General features: G+C 43.3%; 1 protein-coding gene and 2 long non-coding RNA genes across 6 annotated transcripts in view; 1 reads left to right on the top strand and 2 right to left on the bottom strand.

Annotated features, from left to right (window-relative positions):
* LOC138976489 (transcription intermediary factor 1-beta-like) overlaps positions 1-20,944 on the bottom strand; it is a 433,321-nt gene that overhangs the window by 363,252 nt on the left and 49,125 nt on the right. The gene's annotated exons all lie outside the window — the stretch shown is intronic.
* Positions 280-4,283, top strand: LOC138976448 (uncharacterized). Its single transcript, XR_011459003.1, has 3 exons — positions 280-450; positions 1,865-1,963; positions 3,704-4,283. It is a non-coding gene; the product is annotated as an uncharacterized lncRNA (long non-coding RNA).
* The window catches only part of LOC138976504 (uncharacterized), a 9,536-nt gene continuing 5,380 nt past the window's right edge, over positions 16,789-20,944 (bottom strand). For 2 of the 3 annotated variants that reach the window (XR_011459033.1, XR_011459032.1), the window contains exons 2-3: positions 17,232-17,334; positions 16,789-17,041 (exon numbers count right to left, since the gene is read on the bottom strand). This is a non-coding gene — a long non-coding RNA (uncharacterized lncRNA). Of the gene's footprint in view, positions 17,042-17,231; positions 17,427-20,944 lie in introns of those variants that run through there. The other variant, XR_011459031.1, reaches the window with a different exon arrangement.

The following is a 20,944-nucleotide window of genomic DNA, read 5'->3' as shown; positions in this document are numbered from 1 at the left end:
GAAACAGCGGTGCCGATCTGAGACTAGCCTACTATAGTCGCCAGCTGCTCGGCGGGGGAACCAGGGCCTAGCATTGTGCACCGTTCGGTGCACTGTTTACGACGAAATGACATCTCCAGTATTAACCTTACGCGAAACTCGATTTGGTGTACGAAATGCAAAAACCTGTTATTCCCAAACTGTATAAGCTTACCCCAAAACAGCCCCAGCTCTCGCTTTGTGCGCCGTTTCTCAATCGGTTTGACAGCTTGCTTGAGCAAGCACTTCCTGGGTCTGTCATCGCACGAGCATCCTCTGTGTGGGTGTTTTGTGGCTCTAGCAAGTGAAGGACATGATTTGCGCTAAAGACATGCCCAGTGTGTACAGTTTTTAACAACTTCAAGACAAGGAGTGGCATTGCTGACATTGAGTGATACTGTGTTTGTTCGGCACCCTGTTTGTTTGAAGAAGGTAGGCATTTTTAGTTTTAGGCAAAAAAACTGAATACTGGTACATGTTACTGTACTTACATTTACAACTAGTTTTGGGCTAGTTTTAGATGCAAAATCACAAAACCTCTTCAAATTCCAGGGGTGTTGCCACAGACCCCTACCTTTGTAGTTTGTAAGCTGAACTCTCTTTTTCTAATGCTAGGCCCTGAGTCGGTGAACAGAATAAGGTGGTGAGGGTCAATGATTATGTGGTTGAGATTGCACTTTTTTGCTGTTTCAGATAGAACTATGCTTTATTTATTTAATACTTACACATTAACATGTGAAACTTCGAGGTCGGATTGACATGTCAATCCACAATGATGACTGAGTCAAAATCATCTAAACATACATGTATGTGTTACAACTTATACTTGATTTTATTGATACCTACTATTGATCCGAAGCGTCGTTTCTTGTACAGAAAGGCCACATTGTCAAACTTGAAACTGATTATTTGCAGAACCCCCGCTTATAAATAATACATTTTGTGCATGGATGATGTGTGTGTGAGTGAGTTTGTGTGTGACGTGGTTTGAGCGTGTGTGCCCCTAAACTGTGTCGGTCTGACTAATTACCGCATGACCGTGCGTGCCCGGCGATCGCTCCCAACCACAATCGACCGCGCCCGACCTCAAAACAAAGCATTTACACGTAATATTTGTCGTGTTAGTATCTCCAAAATATTTTCTCACGTTTGACCAGTTTATAAGTCAGAAAAGTGATCGATTTTGGTATATTTTCCGTCTGTTCTGAGTGTGATCGATTTTATTGATACCTACTATTGATCCGAAGCGTCGTTTCTTGTAAAGAAAGGCCACATTGTCAAACTTGAAACTGATTATTTGCAGAACCCCCGCTTATAAATAATACATTGTGTGCATGGATGATGTGTGTGTGAGTGAGTTTGTGTGTGACGTGGTTTGAGCGTGTGTGTGTGTGGGGTGTCTGTGTGTTTGTGTGAGAGAAAGGGGCGATTTGTCCTTCGTGGGGGGGGGGGGGGGGGGGATATGCCTTGGCATTGCACTTCTACTTAATTATCAAGTTAATAAATTAACTGTTAGTACATGCATTGGTCAGATAAGACTTTGTTTCCATACTTTTGGGTTAGGACGGTTTGTAGTGCTTGGCAATGTAGTTTATGCAGCCCTGAAAGTCAAAATCAATTTGCACTAGTTGGCTAGTGGTTCTGAAAATGAACTAGCGTGACTGCAAACTGAATGTTTTTATATTGCTTCACGCAACTTCAGTGCATCATTGCATTGTCAGTTTATGCTTAACCATTGTTTCTTTTGAACATCAGATAGAATGCGATTTCAGACAAAAAGACAGTCATCTCCTGCGCTCAGACAAACCTGACCAAGTTTAAAGTACAATTACATTTTTATTTTCAGCGCATCATCATCCTCTTCGATTTCTGCCACCTGGACAATCATGAGCCTGACAGTTTGGTCTTCAGCATATTTTTGGATTTCTGCACGAGCAACATCTTTGTGAGTACCTACCTTTATACTATTACTAATATTCTAACTTTTCAGACATCATTAAAATATTTTTCGTCTAGGTTTTGAAAGTAATTTACAGGCCTAAGAGTTTTGCCTGATTTTTGTGCGATTTTAGAACTTGAATAATTTTTCGTCTCTGTTCTGAAAGTAATTTCAAGGCCTTAGGGTCCTGCCCGATTATTCTGCGATTTTATAACTTAAATATTTTTATAGTCTCTGTTCTAAAAGTAGTTTCCAGGCTTAGGGGTGCCGCCCGATTTTTCTGCGATTTTGGAACTAGGAATATTTTTCATCTCGGATATATCTGAAAGAGTCCTGCCGATTTTTGTGCTATTTTGGAACTTAGAATATTTTTCGTCTCTGTTCTGAAAGTAGTTTCCAGGCCCGGGGGTGCTGCCCGATTTTTTGTGCGATTTTGGTACTCAGAATATTTTCCGTCTCTGTTCTGAAAGTGGTTTCCAGGCAAGGGCCTAGCATTGTAAGCCGATTTTTCTGCGTTTTTGGAATTTAGAATATTTTTTGTCTCGGTTCTGAAAGTAGTTTCCAGGCCCGGCGGTGCTGCCCGATTTTGTGCGATTTTGGAACTTAGAATATTTTCTGTCTGTTCTGAAAGTAGTTTCCAGGCCCAGGGGTGCTGCCCGCTTTTTCTGCGTTTTTGGAACTTGGAATAGTTTTTGTCTGTTGTGAAAGTTGTTTCCAGGCCCGGGGGTGCTGCCCGATTTTTTGTGCGATTTTGGTACATGTACTTAGAATATTTTCCGTCTCTGTTCTGAAAGTGATTTCCAGGCCCGGGGGTGCTGCCCGATTTTTTGTGCGATTTTGGTACATGTACTTAGAATATTTTTCGTCTCGGTTCTGAAAGTAGTTTCCAGGCCCGGGGGTGCTGCCCAATTTTTTGTGCGATTTTGGTACTTAGAATATTTTCCGTCTCTGTTCTGAAAGTGGTTTCCAGGCCCGAGGGTGCTGCCCGATTTTTTGTGCGATTTTGGTACTTAAAATATTTTGTCTCGGTTCTGAAAGTAGTTTCCAGTCAGGGGGGTGCTGCCCGATTTTTCTGCTTTTTTTTAACTTGGAATATTTGCTGTTCTGAGTGTGATCGATTTTATTGATACCTACTATTGATCCGAAGCGTCGTTTCTTGTAAAGAAAGGCCACATTGTCAAACTTGAAACTGATTATTTGCAGAACCCCCGCTTATAAATAATACATTGTGTGCATGGATGATGTGTGTGTGAGTGAGTTTGTGTGTGACGTGGTTTGAGCGTGTGTGTGTGTGGGGTGTCTGTGTGTTTGTGTGAGAGAAAGGGGCGATTTGTCCTTCGTGGGGGGGGGGGGGGGGGGGATATGCCTTGGCATTGCACTTCTACTTAATTATCAAGTTAATAAATTAACTGTTAGTACATGCATTGGTCAGATAAGACTTTGTTTCCATACTTTTGGGTTAGGACGGTTTGTAGTGCTTGGCAATGTAGTTTATGCAGCCCTGAAAGTCAAAATCAATTTGCACTAGTTGGCTAGTGGTTCTGAAAATGAACTAGCGTGACTGCAAACTGAATGTTTTTATATTGCTTCACGCAACTTCAGTGCATCATTGCATTGTCAGTTTATGCTTAACCATTGTTTCTTTTGAACATCAGATTGAATGCGATTTCAGACAAAAAGACAGTCATCTCCTGCGCTCAGACAAACCTGACCAAGTTTAAAGTACAATTACATTTTTATTTTCAGCGCATCATCATCCTCTTCGATTTCTGCCACCTGGACAATCATGAGCCTGACAGTTTGATCTTCAGCATATTTTTGGATTTCTGCACGAGCAACATCTTTGTGAGTACCTACCTTTATACTATTACTAATATTCTAACTTTTCAGACATCATTAAAATATTTTTCGTCTAGGTTTTGAAAGTAGTTTACAGGCCTAAGAGTTTTGCCTGATTTTTGTGCGATTTTAGAACTTGAATAATTTTTCGTCTCTGTTCTGAAAGTAATTTCAAGGCCTTAGGGTCCTGCCCGATTATTCTGCGATTTTATAACTTAAATATTTTTATAGTCTCTGTTCTAAAAGTAGTTTCCAGGCCTAGGGGTGCCGCCCGATTTTTCTGCGATTTTGGAACTAGGAATATTTTTCATCTCGGATCTGAAAGAGTCCTGCCAATTTTTGTGCTATTTTGGAACTTAGAATATTTTTCGTCTCTGTTCTGAAAGTAGTTTCCAGGCCCGGGGGTGCTGCCCGATTTTTTGTGCGATTTTGGTACTCAGAATATTTTCCGTCTCTGTTCTGAAAGTGGTTTCCAGGCAAGGGCCTAGCATTGTAAACCGATTTATCTGCGTTTTTGGAATTTAGAATATTTTTTGTTTCGGTTCTGAAAGTATTTTCCAGGCCCCGCGGTGCTGCCCGATTTTGTGCGATTTTGGAACTTAGAATATTTTCTGTCTGTTCTGAAAGTAGTTTCCAGGCCCAGGGGTGCTGCCCGCTTTTTCTGCGTTTTTGGAACTTGGAATAGTTTTTGTCTGTTGTGAAAGTTGTTTCCAGGCCCGGGGGTGCTGCCCGATTTTTTGTGCGATTTTGGTACATGTACTTAGAATATTTTCCGTCTCTGTTCTGAAAGTGATTTCCAGGCCCGGGGGTGCTGCCCGATTTTTTGTGTGATTTTGGTACATGTACTTAGAATATTTTTCGTCTCGGTTCTGAAAGTAGTTTCCAGGCCCGGGGGTGCTGCCCAATTTTTTGTGCGATTTTGGTACTTAGAATATTTTCCGTCTCTGTTCTGAAAGTGGTTTCCAGGCCCGAGGGTGCTGCCCGATTTTTTGTGCGATTTTGGTACTTAAAATATTTTGTCTCGGTTCTGAAAGTAGTTTCCAGTCCGGGGGGTGCTGCCCGATTTTTCTGCTTTTTTTTTACTTGGAATATTTGCTCCTCAGAATGGACTCGGTTGTGCAGTGTGTAGACTGCCAGAAATTGTTCAGTAGCCGTGTTAGGCTATTGAAACATAAATGCTCTAAGTGTACTTCTTGTGGCAAAGTGTTTTCATCATTCCAGCGCCTTCAGTCACACAATTGTTCAGATTCACAGGATATTCAGGTTAAAGCTATTGAGCAACATGGTATCACATTCAACCCTGTACACTGCCAGTGGCAGTTAGACAAATGTCGCCAGTTCACTTTGCCTTTGAAGCTTGCTCTGCCTTCGTCAGATCAGGTGCTTCCGGCTGGAGCACCAAAAATTTTTAAAAGGGTTGGTGGAGATGGTAATTGTTTTTTCCGCTGCCTGAGCTTTGCCGTGACTGGGTGTGAAGAGTACCATCTCCAACTTCGAGCTGCAGTCTGCCATTTCATGACACAGTCTGCACACACATATCGAATTGAGCATGTTCTCCTGCAACAACAAGGGCTGACAGCCGCGTCCTATCTGACCAGGTCGGGCATGCGGAATTCAGGGACGTGGGCAACAGAAGTGGAGATTTACAGTGCAGCCCTCATGCTCAACACCAGAATCTGTGTTTATCGCAATGTAGTCGGGCAGAGTGCCTGGCACACACATGATCCAACACTGATTGCTCCACAGACCCATGTGAGTTCACAGTGCATTTACATCAACCACCTCAACAATACCCATTATGAAATTGTGACTGACGTCCATCTTCCATCTGACGGACCAGTGCTGTCATGCCAACATCAACAAGTTAATGTACCTGTGCTTGCAGCAGCAGAGTGTGAAGGTGCTGAGAAGCCACTCGTATCTCATACAACAGTGACACTTGTGAACCGCAGAAATACAATGCAGAAACTGCGTCAAAACCAAGAGTACAAGCAGAAAGAGTCAGCTGAAAATAGGTTGAGAAAAGGTGAGAGGAGACTTAGGCAGGCATATAGGCACAAGGAAGCACACCTAGGCAAAGAAAGAATCGCAAAGAGAAGATGCAGTGGAGAGTTCAGAGAACAAGAAGCAGAAAGAAACCGACTTAGAATGGCAAAACAGAGAGCCACTAAAGAGTATAGCCAGAAAGAAGCAGAAAGAAACAGACTTAGAATAGCCAAACAGAGAGCCACTAAAGAGTATAGCCAGAACGAAGCAGAAAGAAACAGACTTAGAATAGCCAAACAGAGAGCCACTAAAGAGTATAGCCAGAAAGAAGCAGAAAGAAACAGACTTAGAATAGCCAAACAGAGAGCCACTAAAGAGTACAGCCAGAAAGAAGCAGGTAGAACCAGACAGAGAATGACAACAAAGAGAGGCAATAGGGATTACAGTCAGAAAGAAGCAGGTAGAACCAGACAGAGAATGGCAACAAAGAGAGCCAATAGGGATTACAGTCAGAAAGAAGCAGGTAGAACCAGACAGAGAATGACAACAAAGAGAGGCAATAGGGATTACAGTCAGAAAGAAGCAGGTAGAACCAGACAGAGAATGGCAACAAAGAGAGCCAATAGGGATTACAGTCAGAAAGAAGCAGGTAGAACCAGACAGAGAATGGCAACAAAGAGAGCCACTAAAGAGTATAGCCAGAAAGAAACGGGTAGAACCAGACAGAGAATGGCAACAAAGAGAGCCACTAAAGAGTATAGCCAGAAAGAAACGGGTAGAACCAGACAGAGAATGGCAACAAAGAGAGGTAGTGAAGAGTACAGAGAGAAAGAGGCCCTAAAAGACAGGCAAAGGAAAGCAGAACAAAGACAGAATAGAAACTACAGGCGAAAGGAATCGGAGAGTGACAGATTGAGGAAAGTGAAGAGAAGGCGTTGTCCTTTATACAGACACAGAGAAGCTTATCAAGCTAAGGTGCGAGCAGCAAGAGACAAACTGACCACAAAAAGCGGTTGCTTGACGGTCGATGACATCAAGAAGGTCTTTCAGTCCAATGTTAGTCACGGACCTTCATTCATATGTACATGCTGTAATGGTCTCTTCTACAAACACTCAGTGAGTGTTGCTCCCTCTGCTATATCTCTCCAGAACAAGGGTGTTAAGTCTTCCATTATAGAGCAGGTTCTGTTAGGAACAAAAAGCTTCCAAGACACTGAGTGGATATGTTCCACATGTCTCTCCAGTTTGAGCAAAACTGTGCTGCCCAATTTAGCTGTGAGAAATGGTCTTGGATTCCCGGCAATTCCACCTCCACTCAAAGGTCTCACAACCCTGGAGGAACGGTGTATATCGCCACGAATTCCCTTCATGCAGATGCGAGAGCTTGGCTGCGACCATCAGTTTGGTATTAGAGGAAATGTAGTAAATGTGCCCGTGGATGTGCCAGCTATGGTGACTTCATTACCTAGGCGATTCGAAGAGACAGAGACAATTGCCTTGAAGTTGAAGAGACGCTTGCGCTACAAGTCCTCCTACCACTTTGAAAATGTGAGGCCTGGGAAGATCTTTGCTGCTGCGGAGTGGTTGATTGGGAACAGTGTCCTGTTCAGAGAAGAGGGCATTAAGCTTGATCCTTCTTGGTTCAAGCCAGAGTGGGAGGGAGCAGAGTCGGTAGAGTTCAGAATCAACAGTGCAGATGATGATAGTTGTATCCAAAGTGAGAATACCAACCATGCTCACTCATGTGACAAAGGCAAACAACCTGAATGTGATGCTGTGAAGCAATGTTCTAATGTACCGTCACAAGGCCCTGAGCACTTGGTAACTGATCAAGCTTCTGGCACAGTGAAAGACAAGAAACCAGAACAAGACCAAGATGGTAATCTGCCAGAAGAGTATGCAGATTTGTTTCAGGAGTGGCCGGAGGAAAACATAGCTGCTAATGACAAAGATGACACTGGGGAAGATGATGAAGACAAAGAATGGGTCGAAACCAGTCAAGAGGCAGAACTGGGAGGTGGCTGTCGTGACACCCTTCTCCACCCCAACGACTTTACAACTGATGGCCAGGCGGCACTGAACATAGCACCAGGTGAAGGCAAACATCCACTTGGTCTGTTCATGGACAAAGATTGTGAGGAGAAATCCTTTCCAACCATATTTTGCGGCCAACGACGTGTTGATAACAGTGATCGAATGAAGCCCCTCACCTACAGTAAGATCTGCAAGGCTGAGCTAAGAAGTGCTGACCGGCGTGCTGCCCACTCCATTGCAAACATCTTTTTCAAGTTGAAGAAACTACAGATGTTACAGATTCGAGATTTAGCCACAACAGCACTTCGGAAAGTGAAAGGAGCAAAGACAGGCCATACTGCAGGGCAGTTGAGGAAAGATGGTGCCATTGAAGATCTTCTGCGCCAGGATCAAGGGTATCGTGTCCTCAAAACACTGCGATCCTCTCCCCCGTACTGGCAAGCGAAACAGAAGGATCTCTTTGCTATGATTAGGCAGCTTGGTAGACCAACTTTCTTTGCTACATTTTCTGCTGCTGAAACAAGGTGGCTTGATCTTCTCCGTGTCCTCTACCGCATGGAGCACAGTGTAGACCCCACTGATGATGACCTTGAGAACCTGACCTGGCAGGAGAAGTCGCAGCTTATACAAAAAGATCCTGTGACTTGCGCTCGTCACTTTGACTACAGAGTTCAGGTCTTGTTCAGAAAAGTCATCATGAGTGATCTGCAGCCTCTTGGAAAAGTGACGGACCACTTTTTCAGAGTAGAATTTCAGCAGCGGGGGTCCCCTCACATTCACTGTATGATCTGGGTTGAAGATGCACCAAAGGCTGATACAGACTCTGACGAAGATGTGGTGGCATTTCTTGATAAACACTTGACATGTCAGAGGCATGAAGAGGGTGAGTTGAAGGACGTTTCGAGCCTGCATGAACACAAGCATTCCAAGTCATGCAAGAAAGGTGGAAAACACGTGTGCAGGTTTGGTTTTCCTCTCCCTCCCATGTCAAAAACTATGATGCTCCGTCCACTGACTCAGTCTGAAGCAAAGGAGAATTCTGGCATCACAGAAAACTTGAGAACCATCAAAAGAGAACTTAGCCAGTTGAAACTGGGTGAGAACATTTCTTTTGAAGAATTTCTGGCACGAGTCGGCATTGATGAGAATCAGTACATCCTTGCACTTCGTTCTGACCTTGACAGCACCAAGATCTTTTTGCGACGCGAACCATCAGCGACACGCATGAACAGCAGAAATGATATTCTCGCTCAGGTGTGGATGGCCAACACAGATGTGCAATTTGTCCTCGATGAGTATGCCTGTGGAATGTACATTGTGACATACATCAGCAAGAGCCAGCGTGGCATGAGCGATCTTCTAAAACACGCTGATGATGAGGCAAAACGTGGCAACCAGAGTGTCAAACAAAAAGTCAGACACATTGCGAACAAGTTTTTGAACCACTGCGAAGTGTCTGCTCAGGAAGCTGTCTACCTCCTGATGCAGCTGCCTTTGACCCGATGCACAAGGGATGTGATTTTTGTCAACACATCACCCCCCTGCCAGCGAGTTGGTCTGCTCAAGAATTCCACCATGCTTGAAGCAATGAAAGATGAGGACACAGATGTGACTCTCACAAGCCTGATCGACAGGTACTCTGAAAGACCAAAGGAGTTGGAAAACATCTGTCTTGCAGACTTTGCTACTTCGTACGACATGAGAAAGGCAGGATCAAACAGCAGAACAGGTAAGAACACGAAAAAGAAGGAACAGGATTTCCTCCCTGAAGGTGAATATGAGGAGGATGCAACCGACAACATCTGGAACAATGACTCTTCTTCTGGTCACCTGTACAAACTTCCTGATGGCAAAGTCTTGCACCACCGGAGAAAACCAAAAGTTCTGCGTTGTGTTCGCTTTTCTCTGGAGTCTGACTCAGAAAACCACTACAGAGAGAAGCTGATGTTGTATATCCCATGGCGAAACGAGGACAAGGATATCATTGGTGGGTGTGGGACATACCATGAGAGATTTGAACAGATGAAAGAAACAGTGTTTGAAGTCAGCAGCAAGTTTGAGACCAATGCTACTGCTGTGGACCAGGCTGTGGAACAGGTGCAGAAGGATGGCATTGATGAGGAAGCATGGGATGGGGTGGCTCCACAAGCACAAGACATGGAGAGCCGCCACGAGAAATACAACACAGAGAGTACCATCAATGCAGCGTTCCAACCAGACTCTGAACAGCACCGACAGTATGACATTGGTCTTGACCTGGGTTGTCACGCAACATCTGACATAACCCATGACCGTATAGTGAACAGGATACCAAATGAAGAATTTGATGCAATGGTAAGATCACTGAATTGCAGTCAGCAAACGTTCTTCTATCACATACTGCACTGGATGAAGACAAAGTGTAGTGGCAGTCTATCTGCATGCGAACCCTTCTACTGTTTTCTCTCTGGAGGTGCAGGTGTGGGAAAGAGTCGTTGTGTTCTGGCTATTTACCATGCTCTTGTCCGTTACCTAAGCAGTCGCCCTGGAGACAATCCGGATTGCCTTCGGGTACTTCTTGCCGCTCCAACAGGCAAGGCTGCCTATAACATCAGAGGTGTGACACTACACACAGCCTTCTGCCTCCCTGCAAACCAGAGTCTCAGTGATTACGTGAAACTTGACGCCAGTCGCTTGAACACACTTCGGTCAACTCTAGCAGAATTGCGATTGGTGATCATTGATGAAATTTCCATGGTTGGTGCCAACATGTTGGGTTTTGTCAGTCAGCGTCTGCAACAAGTGATGGGTTGCAGCAAGCCCTTTGGTGGTGTCAGTGTCCTTGCTGTTGGTGATCTATTCCAGCTGAGACCAGTCATGGATCGCTGGGTATTTCAGCCAAGTCGTGGACCATATGAAGCACTAGCACCAATTGTCTGGCAGGAGCTGTTCCAGATGTTTGAGTTGACCCAGGTGATGCGGCAGAAAGATGACAAAACCTTTGCTGAAGCTCTAAACAGGATCAGGGAGGGAAGCCACACCAAAGAAGATGCAAGCCTCATCAAGTCCCGTGTTGTCAAATCCAGTATCCCGGACAACATGCTTCACCTGTTCACCAGCCGTCGTCTGGTCACTGAGCAAAACACCAGAAGTCTTGCCCTTCTCCAGTCTACGGAGATTCTGCTGGAAGCCAAGGACAGTGTGATGGGCGACATCAGCGTTGCACTGAAAACCGAGTTACTTCACAAAGCTCGTGATATGACAGTGCAGCAAACGCAGAGTCTTACATCACACTTGACTCTCAAAGTGGGCGGTAGATTCATGTTGGTGCACAATGTTGACATCAGTGATGGTCTGACGAATGGAGCTTCTGGCACCTTACGACAGGTTGGACACAAAGGCAGTGAGAAGCCAGAACATGTGTCCGTTGTCTGGATAGAGTTTGATGAAGAGAGTGTTGGTGAAAAGACCCGCCACCAAAATAAACAACTCTACACACCGGCCATCAGCTCCACATGGACTCCCATCTTTCATGCCGTCAAACAGTTTCGTGTTGGAAAACGAGAACATGTTGCAGTGCTTCGTAAACAGTTTCCGTTGACAGCTTGCTCTGCTATCACAGTACACAAGTCACAGGGTTCAACTCTTGAGCAAGTTGCGGTGTCTTTCCAGGGTATGGTACAACACCATCTAGTGTATGTGGCACTCAGCAGAGCCAAAACTCTGGGCGGCCTCCATCTTCTTGATTTTGACCCAAACAAAATCAGAGTGTCACCTGATGTCAAGACCGAGATGGAACGATTGCGGAAGAAGCCCATTGAGTGGTGTGTGAGCGACCTACAGCAGATTGCCAGCATTGGATTTCTGATAGGTTTTCACAACAGTCGCTCTCTTCACAAGCACATGGAAGATCTCCGTCTTGAAAGAAATCTGTTACGAGCTGAAATGTTGGTCATATTTGAAAGCTGGGAACACAAACAAGATGAACCACAGCACTACAGTCTCCCTGAATTCAAAGTTCTTGACAGAAACCCTGCCCCAACCAAGACTCACCGTCCACATGCTGGCACAATAGTGTACATCCGTGATGACAGTCTGCTGTCTACCTCCAACACAGCTACAAGCCGAAGTTGCAATCACAGCATAGAAGTTACAGTGCTTGACGCCAGCAGCAGAATTGCAGGGCTGAGTGTAGTGGGAGTGTACTGTCCTCCGGGTGTGAAAACCAGCGCACTGCGTACTGAACTTGAGACCATTCTTCACAGGGTATTAGCAAGTCACCCCTATGTTGTGATGGGAGGAGACTTCAACAGTGATGCCTCTGACAGACTGTCAAAACCACTCAAACAGCTGTGTCAGGAATTCAGTCTGCGTCAGCTCATTACTGAACCCACAACAGACTATGGCTCAGTATTGGATCTGATCTTCACCAATCTCCCTGAGTCTGCAATACTAGGAGGTGTACTTGAATCCTGGTACTCGGACCACAAACCCTGCTGGGTGTCAATTTCATTGTAAATGGAATTTTTGAGAGATTGACACACTTAATATTCTGTTTGTTGCAGAATTTGATATGCAAGCCATGACAGTGACACAACTAGGTGTGGATGCGTTAATTAGATTCTGTGTCTGGTGTTTTAATTGGCGCTAAATCTGAAGTTATGTACAGGAGCATAAGATTTGTCATGTTTTATTTTAAATTAATGCAATGGAAATAAAGAATCAGTAGCAGAACACATTTGACTCCTTGTTTTTGCTTTTAATTTAATTTAGGGCCCGGTAGCTCAGTTGGTAGAGCACTGGACTTGTGATCGGAAGGTCGCAGGTTCGAATTCGGGCCGGGACGGACACGGGTCAACTTTATGTGCAGACCCAGAGACGGAAGCCATGTCCCACCCCCGTGTCATCACAATGGCACGTAAAAGACCTTGGTCATTCTGCCATAAGTGCAGGTGGCTGAATACACCTAAACACGCAGACACCTGGGTAGCGCGACACCGTTGCTGCTAGCTTTCCACTGGGAGGAAGCGACCCGAATTTCCCAGCGATGGGACAATAAAGTAATGAAAATGAAAATGAAAATGAAATCCTTTTCTGGTTGTAGTTTGTTGTTTATTTATTGATTGAATGGATGTCATAATCAAGTTTTCTCCACAGGTCAGTGCTTGATATCATCTTCAACAGTCTCCCTGAATCTGGAGGATCATCATGTTTACTTGACTTTATGCTTCGTGTCTCCTTTATGTACACTAACTTTATTAGTGTATTGCAGATGTTTGTGGGGTGTAACAGTAGTAACACACAACATGCCTGGATGAGCTTATAGTTCATTGTGCTTGATGTATTTTCATCATAACACTCAAATGAATGTTCATGTCCTTGCAAGTGACTAACTGTACAGATCCCACAGGACACAAAAGGAGCGTCGAAATAGCTTTGCTGTATGCTGAGTGTGTGATTTGGAAATAAAATATGTTGATACATTTTGCTTCATGTTGTTGCTTCATCAGTGGTCTGTTTAGTAATTGTAATTTTAGGCTAGTGAGTATTATAACTGTCAATTTCGCATAAGTTTAAGGTGTTTGCTTTGTTTTTAAAATTGATTAATTGAATATCATAGTCAAGTTGTCTCCAGGTATTGTCAAGTGGTATAATTGTACTATGACAATACATTTGAACAATAAAGTCATGTCACTTATGTGAGGTAAGTAACTGCCCCCAGAAACTGATACCGTGTTGTGGTGGGGTGGCTTGCGTGCTTCCATAATCCATCAAGCTAAGTCAGCTAATGTGCAGGGTGCCTGGTAGGGTCTCCCATACTGAACAGTCGGTGGTGTCTGACCATCAAACTAAGTCAGTTGGCGCGTTTTGCACATTTTCAGGGTTTCCCATGCTGAACAGTTTGAATGGCTAGAAGCCTGACAAAACTCAGTTTCAAGATTAAAGAAGAAGAACTTGAAAACAATTTTATCAGCTATATATGCATGTCTGCTATTGGTTACAGATCTGAGGATATGACGACATGGTGGCGAGTGATGACAGCAAGCACAGAGCAGGGGTGGAATAAATTGCAGGACACTCGACACCCCCACCCACCCCTCATGACCCGCTGCTTATCAGTGCCAGGCAAGCCTGCGTGGTTCAGAAGTACAACTACAAGTAGCTGGGCATAATCCTGGACTGACAACACAACTGAAGTGGTAACAACAGCAGCTGCTACAGAAATGTCTTCATTTTCTCCTGGAGCTGAGGCTCCATCCTTGTGGACATTGCCATTCTCTGGTTTCCAAACATGTCGGATAGTGTACTCTCAAACAAAATTGGTGACATTTCTGAATCATTTAGAGAGGACTGTGGTATGCTGCATGAAGTGTTGTGCTATCATTGACCCTAACACTGTGCGTGAGGAAAACGATGATGAAATTCAAGGCTATTCCGTGTAATCTTTCATATTCTTCCCTGCATGTGGAGCTGGTAACCCACAGGACAAGTGACACATCAGAGAGACTTCTGGGTGTGAAGGCTTGGATCATGGACAAATCACCCCATGGATAACATGATCTTCTTTCCTTTCCCCACTATATGTATCATGTTTTCAAATCAATATCTGTATTGTCATTCTGTTGTCAAAAATTAGAAGTTTGAATCACTTAAATCAGTTCATCTTATTTTGTAAGTTAAGGTGATACGTCCTTGGGCACTGCCAAGGGGAGGTAATTCTTAACTTAGCGGTTTTTCAGTTGGCAACTCCTCTCAAAATGTATTCAACATTGCCTGTGATCATGATCCAGGGCTAAAGATGGTGTGCAATTTACCAGGCACTGTCTAGGGGAGATAATTCACCAGTTCGCGGTTTGTCAGTTGCCAACGTCCTTCAAAATTTAATCAAAATATTATTTTCAGTGCTGGCAAATCATTCATTATTCTGGTAGACCCAACCCATTCAAATTCAGGTTGTTCCCAGACACAGAAAAGAAAAGGTCAGTTAGACCTGGATTCAAAAGTGAGTTGAACCCACCTTGTAATATCTCCCAAAAATGGAAAAAATGAGGTCTTAGAAGGAGGGAGTCTTAAACTGGGGGTAACTTTACAGAGATTATGAACAGAAACAGATTATTAAAAGGGAGGGAGTCTTAAAAGGGGTGTTCCACTGTATGTGTACGTGATAGAAGACAGACCAAGGCCTAGGAACTACACATCACTAAAACACTGCAATGTATCATGTGTGGAAGAGTCTTTAGAAAAAGATCAAATGAGTGTGATTCTTGTGTAATGATTCCCATATTTGACTTTTTTATGACTTTTCAAGAATGAACCATCATTTTAAAGGCACATTTCTTATAAAAAATGTTTGGCTCACCGTCTCACTTTCAGACATGACAAAGCTTTGTTTTGTAAAAGTGACTTTTAGCTTTGGCAAGCAGTCAGCATTTTGAATGTTGGCCTGTGACAAATTCAACGCATGTTCTTACCAAATACAGCGTGCTAGATTTGACTGAGATTGTGAGATGTTTTCACAAGGAGAAATGTGACTTTACTTGAACACTGGGGTGGTGGAGATTGCACAATGTCATGGTATTCTGTGATAATACTTACACGGAGTGGTAACTGTACTACTACAAGTCATGGTACAGTAGAACTCCCTTTTTAAGACCCCCCAAGACCTTGTTTTCTCAGACTTTCTGTTCATATCCTGTGTAAAATTACCCCCATTTTTTTACTTGCTTCATTTTAAGAGGGGTGTCTTAGAAGGGGGGTTCCACTGTATTGGACATTTTGTCTCAGCTTCCTCTTAAAAGGCCACTGCATTGGAACCGCCCCTTTTTTAAGACCACCTGATTTGGACTTCTTCACAATCCCGTGTCATCTCAGAATTTTTTTTCGTATCTTCTGACTTGTTCTGTAAATTAACCCCCATTTTGTGGACACCCCCCCCCCCCCCCCTTCAATTTTTCAAAAGGGGAATCCACTGTTTTTACTTCAAGGTGCTGTTTTCACATGAATGTGTGTGTGTGTGTGTGTGTGGTTGAGCAAATGCTTATGGTAAGTTACTGTTACTGTACATTGCATGGTACCTGCAATGTGAGGCCCCTCTGATGAATGGACACTCCCCATGAAACGACAATTTCTGTAGTCCCTTTGATCTTGACAAACATTTACCTGTTGTAAAAGTAAAAGGCCACTTGCAATTTAGGGCTAGTTCAGGTGTCCTTTCATCACAGGTACCTCGTGCTGTATTATCTGCGCCGTTGTGTGATCATTATTGTATGTTTGTTTTGTGTTTCTTTTTGTATGTAAAATATGTTCTTGCCAGTGTTACCGCAGGCCCCACTAGAGTGCTTTCTTTTTTTACACCCCCGGTATAGGGGTGTGTATAGGATTCGCTCCATGTGTTTGTTTGTTTGTTTGTGTTCGCATATAGATCTCAAGAATGAACGGACCGATCGTCACTAAACTTGGTGAACAGGTTCTATACATAGCACAAAAACTCTTCTGATAAAAACCAGACAAATTGACTTTGTGCATGAAGTCATTGTGTCTAGTCTGCGTATTTTAAAATGTTTCCTGAAGTTGACAGAGGTAATTGAATAAATTCTGAAACTGAAAGTGTGCATAAGTGTGCTGTAATATATGTGATGCGAGTATGTAGTGTGAGTGTGTGTGTTAAGATTTATTCCTATGCATTACTTGTACATGTATTGCATGAGAATTCCAAAGTTAAAAAATCTCATCTTCATGTGTGTGTGTGTGTGTACAACATATAGTTTCACATACGTGAGCCTTGAAGGCTTTGCCTCTTGTTTTATTTGTGGAACTGTGTTGTTATAATCAAAACAAAAAGGTTAGAAAATGCTATTCTTACACATGCATACAAACACACACACACACACACACACACACACACACACACACACACACACACACACACACACACACACACACACACACACACACACACACATACCTTTTTCGAGGCGAATATATCACACTAGTTGCCTTTTCGATTAAGTTTACTTATAGAGCAATTTCATTTTGTGTGGTACGTGGACTTCAAGTTCTTACACAGCAGAAGTAATGCGTACAAAATCATCGACTGCCATCGAAACTGTGACGTGTGTATCCGAATTTTAGCCGTAGTTTCAAGTTCCGGATGTCTCGTTGCAAAGCGAGAATGGGCGAGATGTCTGCGTTTCCACGTGGGTGTGATGAGTTCGAGAGCTTTGTGCACCCCCGTTACGTTAGTACCTGGTGAGTAAATGAAAGAAAATTATGACATACATTTTGTTGATCCGGCAGTTTTTTTTCAGTTCACACACACACACACACACACACACACACACACACACACACACACACACATACACACACCCAAACACACACACACACACACACACACACGCGCGCGCGCGCGCACGTGACATGTCACATAGATTACCTGTTGTAACCTCCTTTGTAACCTCCTTTGTAACCTCTGTCGCTACCTCCGTCGTAATCCCTGTCGTAACCTCTGTTGATGCCGCGGCCCAAGAGTGACGAACCTGATATAGAAGAAAACGCCGTGTATCACAACAATTAAAACACAGCTGATAGTAATGAAAACGCTTCACCCTTTCCGCTCCTTTAAGGGTGAAACACACTACACTACACTACATATACTGCAATAAGGATTACGACGAGTACTTGGCCTGTTTTCTTTTCACGCAACGTGTAGCGGGCTGGGAAGAAAAAAAAATCACCTCACTAATCCGCAGTGCGTCGTCTGTGCCGCTGACTCTGAGCAGGTATAATTTGCCCCTTAAAGGGAAGGGACTGTGACCGCGCATCAAGAATGAACAGATCAATGAATGATGATATAGCTTGATCTGTTCAATTTATTCGAGGCACACGTACACCTGTTGGTGTAAACAATTCGGCTCACCGTCTCAGATATGGCCAGATTTTTACATAGGCTACACCTCCACTTAAATACATACCTAAAATGAACAGCCTACGTGGTGTGTGCGCATAGTGTTTTTTTGGTTTTTTAATGAATTAACGTTGCAATTAATTTATAAAAAATGCAAACTTTCGACAGCAAGCGGAGTGGGTGTTGATTTGAGGTATATGCCCAAGTGGCGAGATGTTCTCACGTACAAGCCTGGCCAGTCTGCTAGCAATGGTGATTTGGAATGTTTAATTGAATTGATTTCCTAAACATCCACTTAAAAAAAAATCATGAAGGTACGCACAGACTACCCAGGCTGTTCATTGTGGGTATGTGACCAAGTAGAGGGGTGGTCCTTTCTCATATAAACGACTGGCTATATCTGAGATGTTGAGCCCAAAGTCTTAACACGAGGAGGAGTGTGCTTTTAATGTAACTCATGTAAGAATTGAACTCTAAATAAAAGTAATATTGCATAACAGTGCCACAAACAAGCCACGTAGCAGAAACTTCAAGTGCAGTTGCCCCCTCCCTCTCTCTCTCTCTCCACCCCTTTATTCTCTCTCTCTCTTTCTCTCCCTCTCTCCCAGTCCCTCTCTCTCAGTCCCTCTCTCTCTCTCTCTCTCTCTCTCTCTCCCTATATGTTGCTGACACCCTACGGTTACCTGCCCAGCCAGTTCCGCTATCCTGCTGCGTCCCGCCCTCAGTTGGTTGATCCATTCAGAAACATCCCGCTACCATTCGCTACACACGCCCACATCTGTAACGAGTGCGCGATATCTTTGTGTGTGTGTGTATGTGTGTGTGTGTGTATGTGTGTGTGTGTGCGCGCGCGCGCACGGCATCCCCATTAATGCGGATGTGAATGTGTTTGTATGGTTGCTGTGTGTGTGCGTCGGTGTGTGTGTGTGCGTGCGTGCGTGTGTGCTTGTGTGTGTGTGTGTGTGTGTGTGTGTGTGTCCCATAAAGGCACAAAGGCAAACAACACGGAACAGTAGGCGTTGCCACGCTAGCGCTCAGTCGGAGATATGTGTTAACTCACCAACAGTCTTCAGTGTTTTGGTGTTTAATCGGTGTGTGTAGACTTACTAAAAACTCCGGCCGAAATGAGTGCTCATGGCCAAATCGCATGTTCAAACCTGATATTCCTGATATTTATAGAATGCATTCTATAATATAGAATGCATTGTATACTATAGAATGCATTCTATATTATAGAATGCATTCTATAGTATAGAATGCATTCTATAGTATAGAATGCATTCTATAATATAGAATGCATTCTATAGTAAATAATGCATTATATAGTAAATAATGGATTTTTTTTATTAAATAATGAATTGTTTAGTAAATAAAAGATTTCTTTAATTACAACAATCACACTTTTTACTTTTGTTAAAATATTGAATTATTTAGTTAAATAATGAATTATTTAGCTATATAATGAATTATTTAGTTAAATAATTCATTATTTAGATCAACAGGAAAAAACGTAATTTCTTTACAAACGGATTGCCATACAGACATAGTTCTTTTCTTTATTACAGCGTAACCAATGCCCGCACTGTGAACAGGTTTTTACACAAAACTACAACCTTAACGTTCATGTTAACGAAGTTCATATCAAAGCCAGATCTTTTCTCTGTGCTATGTGCGGCAAGTCGTTTAACAGAAAATACGCCCTTGCTCGGCATGAAAAAAACAAAAACTGTCAAGAGACCGCGAGTCGGACACCACCACCACCAGTGCCAACAGTCGCTGGGTCCAAAAGAAAAAGTTTGCCTTCACAGGAAGCCCCTTCCCCCAAAAAAGGTTAAACAAACGAGGGCTAGAAAAAGAAAAAATCAAAAAGTTACCTTCTGAAGAAAGACAAATGTACGAAAAGTATTGGAATTCTGTTAAAACCCATAAGCGGCCTGGTAAACTTCAATCAACCTATACCATTCTCTGGAACCCTTGTTCTGATTTCCCTGAATGGGACGAGTCGCTTCTTGATCTGTTCCATGAGCAAAACAATCGCTTCAAAATCCATTTTTCTCACTCTTTTCTTCTCAAAAACAAAGAGTCGGGTGACTTGTCTTTCTTTCATGCCTCAGTCAATAACCACTCTGTCTTACAACGACCGCGCCTGATCAACTCAAACCAGGACTTTCTTTCTTTTCTCGGTGAAATCAGTGACCATGACATTCTAGAACAAGTTAGACTCGAACGCCCAAACTCTCGGTATGCTGTTCACACCATCATGTCTTCCAGTTTCTATGTCACACCTTTGTCTGACTTTCCTATCAGATGAGCCTGTGGTAGTCTACCTGACTACATCACAAACACACCTTTCTTGCACAAACTCCAAAAAGATGAGAATCATCATTTTCCTTATACTGACGGTCTGTGTCTCTTTCGCTGTCTTGCTTTTGCGCAAAGGAGCCTCGCTTCATTCTTTGCAAAAACCCACAAAAACCTTGTTCAAACAGTGGATCGGACATTCTCCCCCTGTCCACTTTCCGGGGGTCACTTTGTTTCAACTTGAGTCGATTGAATCTGAGTTTAATGTGAACATAGATGTGTTTGAGTTTGATGAGAGCCAAACACCTGTCTGTCTCGTTCCTCTGCGTCGTAGTGCTTACAAACATACTGGCGTTATTCGCCTCTTGCGTTACAAAGACCATTTCATGTACATTTTAGACATTGATAAACTCGGTCATGCATTGGTTTGTTCCAAATGCGGGAAACTCTGGTCGTCTTTGTTTAAATGAATCCATATGAGCAGACTTGATAGGGTGAGGGCTCAAAAGAAACATTCAAAGGCGGCCCTCTTTTTTGACACGTTGTCTTCAGATACCTACTTTTCACTTTTTTAACAAAAAAAACTACCAAAAAGACGTTCACGCACTTTTGCGAAAGAACATTGTCGGGGGTCCGTCTATTGTCTTTCACAGATACCACGAAAAAGACAAAACATACATTCGTGGTAATCAGAACACACCGGTACAGTCTGTTCAGGGATTTGATGCACTGTATTATTTAGCTGCACTCATGCAAGACATGCCCACGGAGCACCCTGTCATTCGTAGAAAAGAAAACGCTTTTAAAGCGGAAAAAACAGATCCCTACGGTCAGCCAGCTCGGGAATGGTTGGAGTGGGTCATGGAATCAAAACAGATCCATCTCCAACATAAGTTTAATGCATCAAACACGGGTTTCAAGACAGACGGAAAGTCTATGTT

The sequence above is a fragment of the Littorina saxatilis genome, linkage group LG9 (genome assembly GCF_037325665.1).
Source record: "Littorina saxatilis isolate snail1 linkage group LG9, US_GU_Lsax_2.0, whole genome shotgun sequence".
In the NCBI taxonomy this organism is placed as follows: domain Eukaryota; kingdom Metazoa; phylum Mollusca; class Gastropoda; order Littorinimorpha; family Littorinidae; genus Littorina; species Littorina saxatilis.
Note: the sequence above shows the minus strand (reverse complement) of the source record. Positions and strands in the feature narration are given on the sequence as shown.